Here is an 11,436-nt window from a genome sequence, read left to right on the forward strand (position 1 = left end):
AAGTTAGGTTCCTCATAAAGCAACCCCAAAGCCAGAAAAAACGCATCCACATTGAGCAACGCAGGATCCCCAGGTGCCAATGCAAATGCCCAGTTTTGAGGGTCACCCCGCAGCAAGGAAATTACTATCTTAACCTGCTGTGCGGGATCTCCAGCGGAGCGAGATCTCAGGGAAAGAAATAATTTACAATTATTTTTGAAATTCAGGAAACGAGATCTATCCCCGGAGAAAAATTCTGGTATAGGAATTCTAGGTTCAGATATAGGAGCATGAATAACAAAATCCTGTAAATTTTGAACCTTCGTAGCAAGATTATTCAAACCTGTAACCAAACTCTGAGGATCCATTTTAATCAGGTGAGATCAGAGCCATTCAAGGATTAGAAGGAGAGAGAGAGACAAAGGCTGCAATTAGAGCAGAAATGCAACTGAGTCAACTAAAAAGCAAACTCAGAAGGAAAAAAAAAAAATCTGCAGACTTCTTTTTCTCTCCTTTCTTCTGCCAACGGTTTTAACCCTTGGCCGGCCATACTGTCATGGTTCCCAATGGCAAGGGAACGTCAGAGAACTTAAACAACAGACTAGCTCTTGGGTGATGGAATCTCGAGCTGACCGTGAGCTAAACCTACCACACAACTAACAGTGGCCGGGTGGCGTACCTACGTTTTATCCCTAGACGCCTAGCGCCAGCCGGAGGACTAACTAACCCTAATAGAGGAAAAGACAGACCTGGCTTACCTCTAGGGAAATTCCCCCAAAAAGGAGACAGAAGCCCCCCACATATATTGACGGTGAGTTCAGAGGAAAAGACATACGCAGTATGAAGGTAGGTTCAGCAAAGCGAGGTCCGCTTACTAGATAGCAAGAAGATACAATAGGGAACTTCACGGTCAGCTGAAAACCCTATTAAAATACCATCCCGAAATTACTTTAAGACTCATGTGTCAACTCATGACACCGGAGTGGCAATTTCGGCCCACAAGAGCTTCCAGCTACAGAAAAATAACATAACTGTGAACTGGAACAAAAATGCAAAACAAACTTAGGACTAAGAGTCCAACTTAGCTGATAGTAGTCTAGAAGCAGGAACATGCAACAGAAAGGCTCTGGTTACATTGATGGCCGGCACTAGAATAACTGAGCAGCAAGGCTAAATAGGATACACCCATATCCTGAAGGAAACAGGTGAACAGAGAAAGTGAAGCACACAAGTCCAGTACCACCAGTGACCACCGGGGGAGCCCAAAAACCAAATTCACAACAAAGAACTTTGAAACTGTACTGCTGTATCTGGATGATGTCATTGTCTTCTCCAAGACCTACGAAGACCATCTGAAGCACCTGGACGAGGTGTTTGAAGCCCTATCCAACTTTGGCTTAAAGGTGAAACCATCCAAATGACACCTGCTGAAACCCAAAGTGCAGTATCTCGGCCATGTGGTGAGTGCTGAAGGAGTGGCCCCAGACCCTGACAAGGTTACGGTGATTAAGGACTGGCCGAAGCCCAGCAACCTCCATGAAGTCCGGCAGTTCCTCGGGTTGGTAGGCTATTACCGGAGGTTCATCAAGGACTTCACCAAGAAGGCCGCGCCATTGCAAGATCTGTTGGTGGGCCAATCCAAGAAGACCAAGGGGAAGAGTACCCCATTTGATTGGAACGAAGGACTGGAAGAATCATTCACTTACTTGAAGATGGCGCTGACGGGAGAAGAGGTACTGGCCTACCCTGAGTATGATCAACCGTTTGTACTGTATACGGATGCCAGCAATGTAGGACTGGGAGCTGTGTTGTCCCAGGTCCAGAAAGGCAAGGAGAGGGTAATCGCTTATGCCAGCAGGAAACTTCGTCCCACGGAAAGGAACCCTGACAACTACAGTTCCTTCAAGCTGGAATTCCTCGCCATCGTTTGGGCAGTGACGGAGAGGTTCAAGCACTACCTGGCCTCAGCAAAATTTACCATCTTCACGGAAAACAATCCACTAATGCACTTGGACACAGCAAAACTCGGGGCCTTGGAACAGCGGTGGATGGCCCGGCTGTCCAATTATGACTTCACCATCAAGTACCGGGCAGGACGCAAGAATGCGAATGCCGATGCCTTGTCCCGGATGCCCAATTTGCCAGAAACGGGGGAGGACCCGGAGGCACTTGAAGAAGTATAACTGCCCGCTTTCCATCGCCCCAAAGCCACTCAATGCTCCCATCATGTGAAGAACAGGCACAGAAACAACCAGGATGCCACGCTGAATCCCCTGCCTCACCATGGGTGGGCAGAGACCCAGGATGGTGACCCTGCGGTCCATTTGGTGAAAGAACTCCTGACGCAGCCAGGTTTGCATCCCGGCCCGGATGATCCACAAGAAACCCGACAGCTGTGGAAGGGGAGAAGCAAATTGTTTATTCATGACGGTAAGCTGTGCCGAAGAAGTATCGACCTCCGCACTCACGAATTGGTATGGCAGATAGTGGTTCCGAGGCAAGATGCGCTGATGGTTCTGGGAGCGTATCACGATGGGGCTGGACACTTCGGGTGGAGGAAGTTAGAGAGACTACTCCAAGGGAGATTTTATTGGATTGGCATGAAAAGAGAAGTGGTGTCGGGAGTGTGGCCCGTGCAGCCTACGCAGAAAGGACCGTGACAGCCAACGGGCTCCTTTGCAGCCCATCATCACCAAACGGCCGCTAGAACTGGTCGCGCTGGACCACGTGAAGCTGACACCTAGCTGGTCGGGCTATATTTATGCTCTCACCATCGTGGATCACTATTCCAGGTTCCTGGTGGTTGTACCTGTCAAGGATCTAACGGCCAGGACGGCCGCCAAAACCTTCCAGCAGTACTTCTGTAGGCCCCATGGGTATCCGGAGAAGGTACTGACCGATCAGGGACCAGCATTTTGAGGCGGAGGTGTTCCAGAAGTTCTGCAATCTGTACGGGTGTAAGAAGCTCAGAGCCACACCGTACCATCCCCAAACCAACGGGATGTGTGAAAAGATGAACCAAGTGGTGATCGACTTACTGAAGAACTTGCCTGTAGAAGAACGGAACTTGTGGCCAACAAAATTGCCCGACCTGGTAGACATGTACAACCACATCCCAGTGAATTCTACCAACTGCACTCCGGCGTACCTGATGCGAGGAAGGTCTAGCAAGTTGCCCGTTGATCTGGACATGGGGGTTCTGACCCCCAAAGATACCTCGCCGGATGCCGATTGGGATACGGAGAGGCAGCAAAGGTACCGCAAAGTACAGGAATGCGTGGAAAGAAGTCTCACTCAGGCCAGGCAAAATCAGGAAAGGGACTACAACCAGCATGCTCCTGCGATTCCCTTGCCACCTGGCAAACAGGTACTCAAGCGTAAGAGAAGGCTACACAAACTTGACGACCAATGGGAAGCGGAACCGTATACCATCCTGCCGTCCGATTTCGACAATACCAAAGTCTGTCTCATCAGCAAAGATGGAGGTTAAACCTCAACGGCAATATCCAGAGACCACCTTAAGGTATGCCCCGATAAGTTGAGGGGGAAGGAAACAGGTCCAAGAGCCTCTCCACCTGCAGAAGAGGAGAAAATGATACACACTGTTCTCGGTGATTTTCCCCAGTCTTGGACCCAAATAAATCAGGCCATTGTGGTACCGGTCTTAACGTTTCGTCAACCGAACCCACCTGGACTAGACGTGGTGCCAGATCCTCTGGACTCGCAATCACAACAGACCCCGCCGGACGATGCCATGCCCACCGTCGGACCGGCAGAGACTCCCTCTGCTATCGGCAAATCTGCCATACCCACTGATAGTAGCAGCAGCATAGCAAGCCCTGCAAGGCCAATAGCAACCCCTGCACTACGGAGGTCTACACGTAGCACCAGGAATCAGACTCCCCTTCGTTACAAAACTTGGAGGTATTAACTAAAGTTGCTAATTGTGTTTGTGTAAATATCTTTGTTACAAGTTTAAAAATGGACAACGGAGCAGTGGACAGTGAATTGCTCCAAAACTTTCAAAGGGACCCCTTTGTTTACCCGGGGTCCCTGCTGTTTTAAAAAGTTACAACCACTGAACTGGGAGTCATGAACTGTGCATGACCAAAACTTTCGCAACGTTCAAGAGTCCTCACCTCCCATAAAGAGAAGCAATGTTATGTTTAATTGTTTATGATATTTCAAAATTTTATGTGTTCCCTGTTAACATGTATTGTTGTTCTTATTTTCCCAGTCCAGGAGTACTGGATTTAAACGGGGGGGAGTGCAGCGCCCCAGATTCCTGGTCGTTGCAGTGATGTCGCTCTGCCACTAAGGGGGGTGATGTTACGTCTGATTGCGCTAAAGGAGTTCACCTGACCAGGTAACACACACACTGCACCTCACACTCCGGCCACCAGGGGAAGTAGTTCTATCTAGTAGGCCACTCCTCACGCTCTGGTAAAACTGGGGGTTGGACAGGAAGTCAGGGAGAACGTAGCTGGGAAGAGCTAGAGAGAGGACCTGTCAGGGGTGGGATCCTGGCAGAGTCCTAGAAAGAGACAAGAACGTTATGGAGTTGTGCCTGTGCCTTACAGCAGCAGACTCCTAAGAAAGGACAAGAAGCGAGGTTTATTGTGGAGGAGTGAGGAAAGGAAATACAGCAAAAAGGAGACAATACCAGAAGGAGTCGTGCCCCAAGATCAGCAACATCCTTCTGAGGCGCGTAGCCGGTGGCCGGAACGCCGAGAAAGTAAGAGACTCCACGCATTACTTTAGACTACGGCCGGGCAGTTAACCATAGGTTGGCTGTCTCATCATTACACCTAACGAAGACAACGGAGGCAAACTGTGGGAGAGGGGCATCCCTAGGGTCCCTATAAAATAGCTCCAGGCCTGACCCGTCATACGGGTGCGTCCCATCCATATCATCTGGGGGACGGAGAGAGAGAGAGACAAAGACCAGAAATATACACAACAGTTGTGAGGACTATCCCGTGGTGCTCAGCAGGTGTCACGGGGATACAAGGAGGGCGAGAGCTAATAACCCGGGCCCCTGCAATTTCCCTCAGACTAGGGAAACCCTGTCTGACCCTCTACCTGAAGTTTACACTTAAGGTGTGCATGTTCAGGCCTCCAACCTCACCCTGACTCCTGATTCAGCCCTAGACTGAACACCACCGCGCACCACCCAGTGAATGCAATAGACCAATACCCACAGTTATAACAAACAAGGATAAAGGAAAATATACACCACGCCGCATTCAATCAGGAATACACTATAAAGGTGCAGGGCAAAATAAATACAAATATAGGAAGGAGTAAATAAGACAAAGGAAAATACACCACCAGCAACGATTCTCCAACAACCAGCTCTCCACTCCGGACCGAGATAACTACGGATAAGACAGAAGCTATAATCGGCGACGCCCAAAGATCAGGAGAACCATTTAAAGGAAATGGGCATGGCCCAGCTTCCAATCCGAGGATCAGATAAATTAACCCCGGAGCAGCCAGACAAAAACTAGCCGACGCCAATGAGCAAACAGTGGTCAAACGCGGAATTACCGCTGTCTGTCAGACGACCTGGTCTGGACAGTGTCCGACATGACAGCAGGGAAGTACTACAACACACAGGCGCTAGAAGATAGACACTGATTTCCACCTGCAAAGGGAACTCTGGATGTGCCTTCAGACTGGCCGGTCTCAGCCAGCCCTGTTAACAGTACTCTGGATTGCGGACCCTGAAGCCTTCAGTAAAGAGGTAAAGAGACTGCAACCCTGTGTCCTCATTATTCACCGCGACCTGCACCACGCACCACCCCCTACACCTTTCATTGGACGCTCCTTAGCAGGGTCACGGACCGAGTCTAGCCACCGTGACAACCCCAGAACTGAGACAGAGAGGCCCGGTACCGAGTACCCCGCGGCCCTGCGCCTGGGGGCGCTCCACTACACATAGGAGAGGAAATTATGTAATATTATATATATATATACATACTGCATATATATATATATATATATATATATATATATATATATACACACTGTATATTGTAAAGTTTCAGCTCTAGTAGCCGCTTGGACAGTTTAATGTCCATCATAAATTTTACGGCTCCAAAATGAAAACAGCTTTTCTCAAGTACAAGTGAATAACATAAACTGTCCTTTCTTCAGGCACAATGAAGGTAAATATAGCAGCCTTCAGTCAAGTTAAAGCTGCCTCATTAACAGAATGTTACTGGTGCAGACTTTATCTTACCAAGGAAAACCACATTGGTGTCACATATCTGCCATCCAGGTACTTACCTCCTGCATGATTACAAGATACAAACAGTATTTACAGTCTGAAGATTTGTTACCATAAAAGGAAAGAGACCCTTCTTGCATAGGGGCCCAAGCCATCAGTGTCTACCCATGGTTTAAAAAGAAATCTGGCAGCAAATGCAGTGGGGAAAAAAAGTATTTAATCAGTCACCAATTTTGTAAGTTCTCCAACTTAAAAAGATGAGAGAGGCCTGTAATTGACATCATAGGTAGACCACAACTATGAGAGTCAAAATGAGAAAACAAATCCAGAAAATCACCTTGTCTGATTTGGCAAAGTTTATTTTGCAAATTAAGGTGGAAAATAAGTATTTGTTCACCTTAAAACACGCAAGATTTCTGGCTCTCACGGACCTGTAACTTCTTTAACATGCCCCTCTGTCCTCCACTCATTACCTGTAGTAATGGACCCTGTTTTAACTTGTTATCAGTATAAAAGACACCTGTCCACAGCCTCAAACAGTCACACTCCAAACTCCACTATGGTGAAGACCAAAGAGCTGTCGAAGGACACCAGAAACAAAATTGTAGCCATTCACCAGGTTGGAAAGACTGAATCTGCAATAGGCAAGTAACTTAGGGTGATAAAATCAACTGTGGGAGCAATATTAAGAAAATGGAAGACATATAAGACCACTGATAATCTCCCTCGATCTGGGGCTCCACACAAGATCACACCCCATGGGGTCAAAATGATCACAAGAACGGTGAGCAAAAATCCCAGAACCACGCAGGGAGACCTAGTGAATGACCTGCACAGAGCTGGGACCACTGTTATGAAGGCTACCATAAGTAACACACTACGCCGCCAGGGACTCAGATCCTGCAGTGCCAGACGCGTCCCCCTGCTTAAGCCAGTACATGACCGGACCCATCTCAAGTTTGCTAGAGAGAATTTTGATTATCCAGAAGAGTATTGGAAGAGTGTCATATAGTCTGATTAATCCAAAGTAGAACTGTTTGGCAGAAACAAAACTCGTCGTGTTTGGAGGAGACAGCATTGCTGTCGTTTCCCCAGCATGAGGAAGCGACAGCAAAGCTCACGAAACACACGTCGGGTACGTGGCCGCAGCTCGGACAGGAGTCACTGCACTCATGGGTAATTAACTCCCTTTTTGATCTCTAACTTTTATTGTCACTGTATAATGAACACTGGATTTGTGGACCACTTTATTGTATGGGCATTTAGCAGCATGGTCTGATCTGGATTCACTCATTCACTCTTTGAGTGGTCTGTTTCTGATTGATTCCATTTCTGTATCATGCGGTTTTACATATGATTAGAATACAGTGCAGGCCCGTGCAGCCTACGCAGAAAGGACCGTGACAGCCAACGGGCTCCTTTGCAGCCCATCATCACCAAACGGCCGCTAGAACTGGTCGCGCTGGACCACGTGAAGCTGACACCTAGCTGGTCGGGCTATATTTATGCTCTCACCATCGTGGATCACTATTCCAGGTTCCTGGTGGTTGTACCTGTCAAGGATCTAACGGCCAGGACGGCCGCCAAAACCTTCCAGCAGTACTTCTGTAGGCCCCATGGGTATCCGGAGAAGGTACTGACCGATCAGGGACCAGCATTTTGAGGCGGAGGTGTTCCAGAAGTTCTGCAATCTGTATGGGTGTAAGAAGCTCAGAGCCACACCGTACCATCCCCAAACCAACGGGATGTGTGAAAAGATGAACCAAGTGGTGATCGACTTACTGAAGAACTTGCCTGTAGAACGGAACTTGTGGCCAACAAAATTGCCCGACCTGGTAGACATGTACAACCACATCCCAGTGAATTCTACCAACTGCACTCCGGCGTACCTGATGCGAGGAAGGTCTAGCAAGTTGCCCGTTGATCTGGACATGGGGGTTCTGACCCCCAAAGATACCTCGCCGGATGCCGATTGGGATACGGAGAGGCAGCAAAGGTACCGCAAAGTACAGGAATGCGTGGAAAGAAGTCTCACTCAGGCCAGGCAAAAACAGGAAAGGGACTACAACCAGCATGCTCCTGCGATTCCCTTGCCACCTGGCAAACAGGTACTCAAGCGTAAGAGAAGGCTACACAAACTTGACGACCAATGGGAAGCGGAACCGTATACCATCCTGCCGTCCGATTTCGACAATACCAAAGTCTGTCTCATCAGCAAAGATGGAGGTTAAACCTCAACGGCAATATCCAGAGACCACCTTAAGGTATGCCCCGATAAGTTGAGGGGGAAGGAAACAGGTCCAAGAGCCTCTCCACCTGCAGAAGAGGAGAAAATGATACACACTGTTCTCGGTGATTTTCCCCAGTCTTGGACCCAAATAAATCAGGCCATTGTGGTACCGGTCTTAACGTTTCGTCAACCGAACCCACCTGGACTAGACGTGGTGCCAGATCCTCTGGACTCGCAATCACAACAGACCCCGCCGGACGATGCCATGCCCACCGTCGGACCGGCAGAGACTCCCTCTGCTATCGGCAAATCTGCCATACCCACTGATAGTAGCAGCAGCATAGCAAGCCCTGCAAGGCCAATAGCAACCCCTGCTCTACGGAGGTCTACACGTAGCACCAGGAATCAGACTCCCCTTCGTTACAAAACTTGGAGGTATTAACTAAAGTTGCTAATTGTGTTTGTGTAAATATCTTTGTTACAAGTTTAAAAATGGACAACGGAGCAGTGGACAGTGAATTGCTCCAAAACTTTCAAAGGGACCCCTTTGTTTACCCGGGGTCCCTGCTGTTTTAAAAAGTTACAACCACTGAACTGGGAGTCATGAACTGTGCATGACCAAAACTTTCGCAACGTTCAAGAGTCCTCACCTCCCATAAAGAGAAGCACTGTTATGTTTAATTGTTTATGATATTTCAAAATTTTATGTGTTCCCTGTTAACATGTATTGTTGTTCTTATTTTCCCAGTCCAGGAGTACTGGATTTAACCGGGGGGGAGTGCAGCGCCCCAGATTCCTGGTCGTTGCAGTGATGTCGCTCTGCCACTAAGGGGGGTGATGTTACGTCTGATTGCACTAAAGGAGTTCACCTGACCAGGTAACACACACACTGCACCTCACACTCCGGCCACCAGGGGGAGTAGTTCTATCTAGTAGGCCACTCCTCACGCTCTGGTAAAACTGGGGGTTGGACAGGAAGTCAGGGAGAACGTAGCTGGGAAGAGCTAGAGAGAGGACCTGTCAGGGGTGGGATCCTGGCAGAGTCCTAGAAAGAGACAAGAACGTTATGGAGTTGTGCCTGTGCCTTACAGCAGCAGACTCCTAAGAAAGGACAAGAAGCGAGGTTTATTGTGGAGGAGTGAGGAAAGGAAATACAGCAAAAAGGAGACAATACCAGAAGGAGTCGTGCCCCAAGATCAGCAACATCCTTCTGAGGCGTGTAGCCGGTGGCCGGAACGCCGAGAAAGTAAGAGACTCCACGCATTACTTTAGACTACGGCCGGGCAGTTAACCATAGGTTGGCTGTCTCATCATTACACCTAACGAAGACAACGGAGGCAAACTGTGGGAGAGGGGCATCCCTAGGGTCCCTATAAAATAGCTCCAGGCCTGACCCGTCATACGGGTGCGTCCCATCCATATCATCTGGGGGACGGAGAGAGAGAGAGACAAAGACCAGAAATATACACAACAGTTGTGAGGACTATCCCGTGGTGCTCAGCAGGTGTCACGGGGATACAAGGAGGGCGAGAGCTAATAACCCGGGCCCCTGCAATTTCCCTCAGACTAGGGAAACCCTGTCTGACCCTCTACCTGAAATTTACACTTAAGGTGTGCATGTTCAGGCCTCCAACCTCACCCTGACTCTTGATTCAGCCCTAGACTGAACACCACCGCGCACCACCCAGTGAATGCAATAGACCAATACCCACAGTTATAACAAACAAGGATAAAGGAAAATATACACCACGCCGCATTCAATCAGGAATACACTATAAAGGTGCAGGGCAAAATAAATACAAATATAGGAAGGAGTAAATAAGACAAAGGAAAATACACCACCAGCAACGATTCTCCAACAACCAGCTCTCCACTCCGGACCGAGATAACTACGGATAAGACAGAAGCTATAATCGGCGACGCCCAAAGATCAGGAGAACCAGTTAAAGGAAATGGGCATGGCCCAGCTTCCAATCCGAGGATCAGATAAATTAACCCCGGAGCAGCCAGACAAAAACTAGCTGACGCCAATGAGCAAACAGTGGTCAAACGCGGAATTACCGCTGTCTGTCAGACGACCTGGTCTGGACAGTGTCCGACATGACAGCAGGGAAGTACTACAACACACAGGCGCTAGAAGATAGACACTGATTTCCACCTGCAAAGGGAACTCTGGATGTGCCTTCAGACCGGCCGGTCTCAGCCAGCCCTGTTAACAGTACTCTGGATTGCGGACCCTGAAGCCTTCAGTAAAGAGGTAAAGAGACTGCAACCCTGTGTCCTCATTATTCACCGCGACCTGCACCACGCACCACCCCCTACACCTTTCATTGGACGCTCCTTAGCAGGGTCATGGACCGAGTCTAGCCACCGTGACAACCCCAGAACTGAGACAGAGAGGCCCGGTACCGAGTACCCCGCGGCCCTGCGTCTGGGGGCGCTCCACTACACATAGGAGAGGAAATTATGTAATATTATATATATATATATATACATACTGCATATATATATATATATATATATATATATATATATATATATATACACACTGTATATTGTAAAGTTTCAGCTCTAGTAGCCGCTTGGACAGTTTAATGTCCATCATAAACTTTACAGCTCCAAAATGAAAACAGCTTTTCTCAAGTACAAGTGAATAACATAAACTGTCCTTTCTTCAGGCACAATGAAGGTAAATATAGCAGCCTTCAGTCAAGTTAAAGCTGCCTCATTAACAGAATGTTACTGGTGCAGACTTTATCTTACCAAGGAAAACCACATTGGTGTCACATATCTGCCATCCAGGTACTTACCTCCTGCATGATTACAAGATACAAACAGTATTTACAGTCTGAAGATTTGTTACCATAAAAGGAAAGAGACCCTTCTTGCATAGGGGCCCAAGCCATCAGTGTCTACCCATGGTTTAAAAAGAAATCTGGCAGCAAATGCAGTGGGGAAAAAAAGTATTTAATCAGTCACCAATTTTGTAAGTTCT

This window comes from Ranitomeya variabilis, chromosome 1, assembly GCF_051348905.1.
Source record: "Ranitomeya variabilis isolate aRanVar5 chromosome 1, aRanVar5.hap1, whole genome shotgun sequence".
NCBI classification, from domain to species: Eukaryota; Metazoa; Chordata; class Amphibia; order Anura; family Dendrobatidae; genus Ranitomeya; species Ranitomeya variabilis.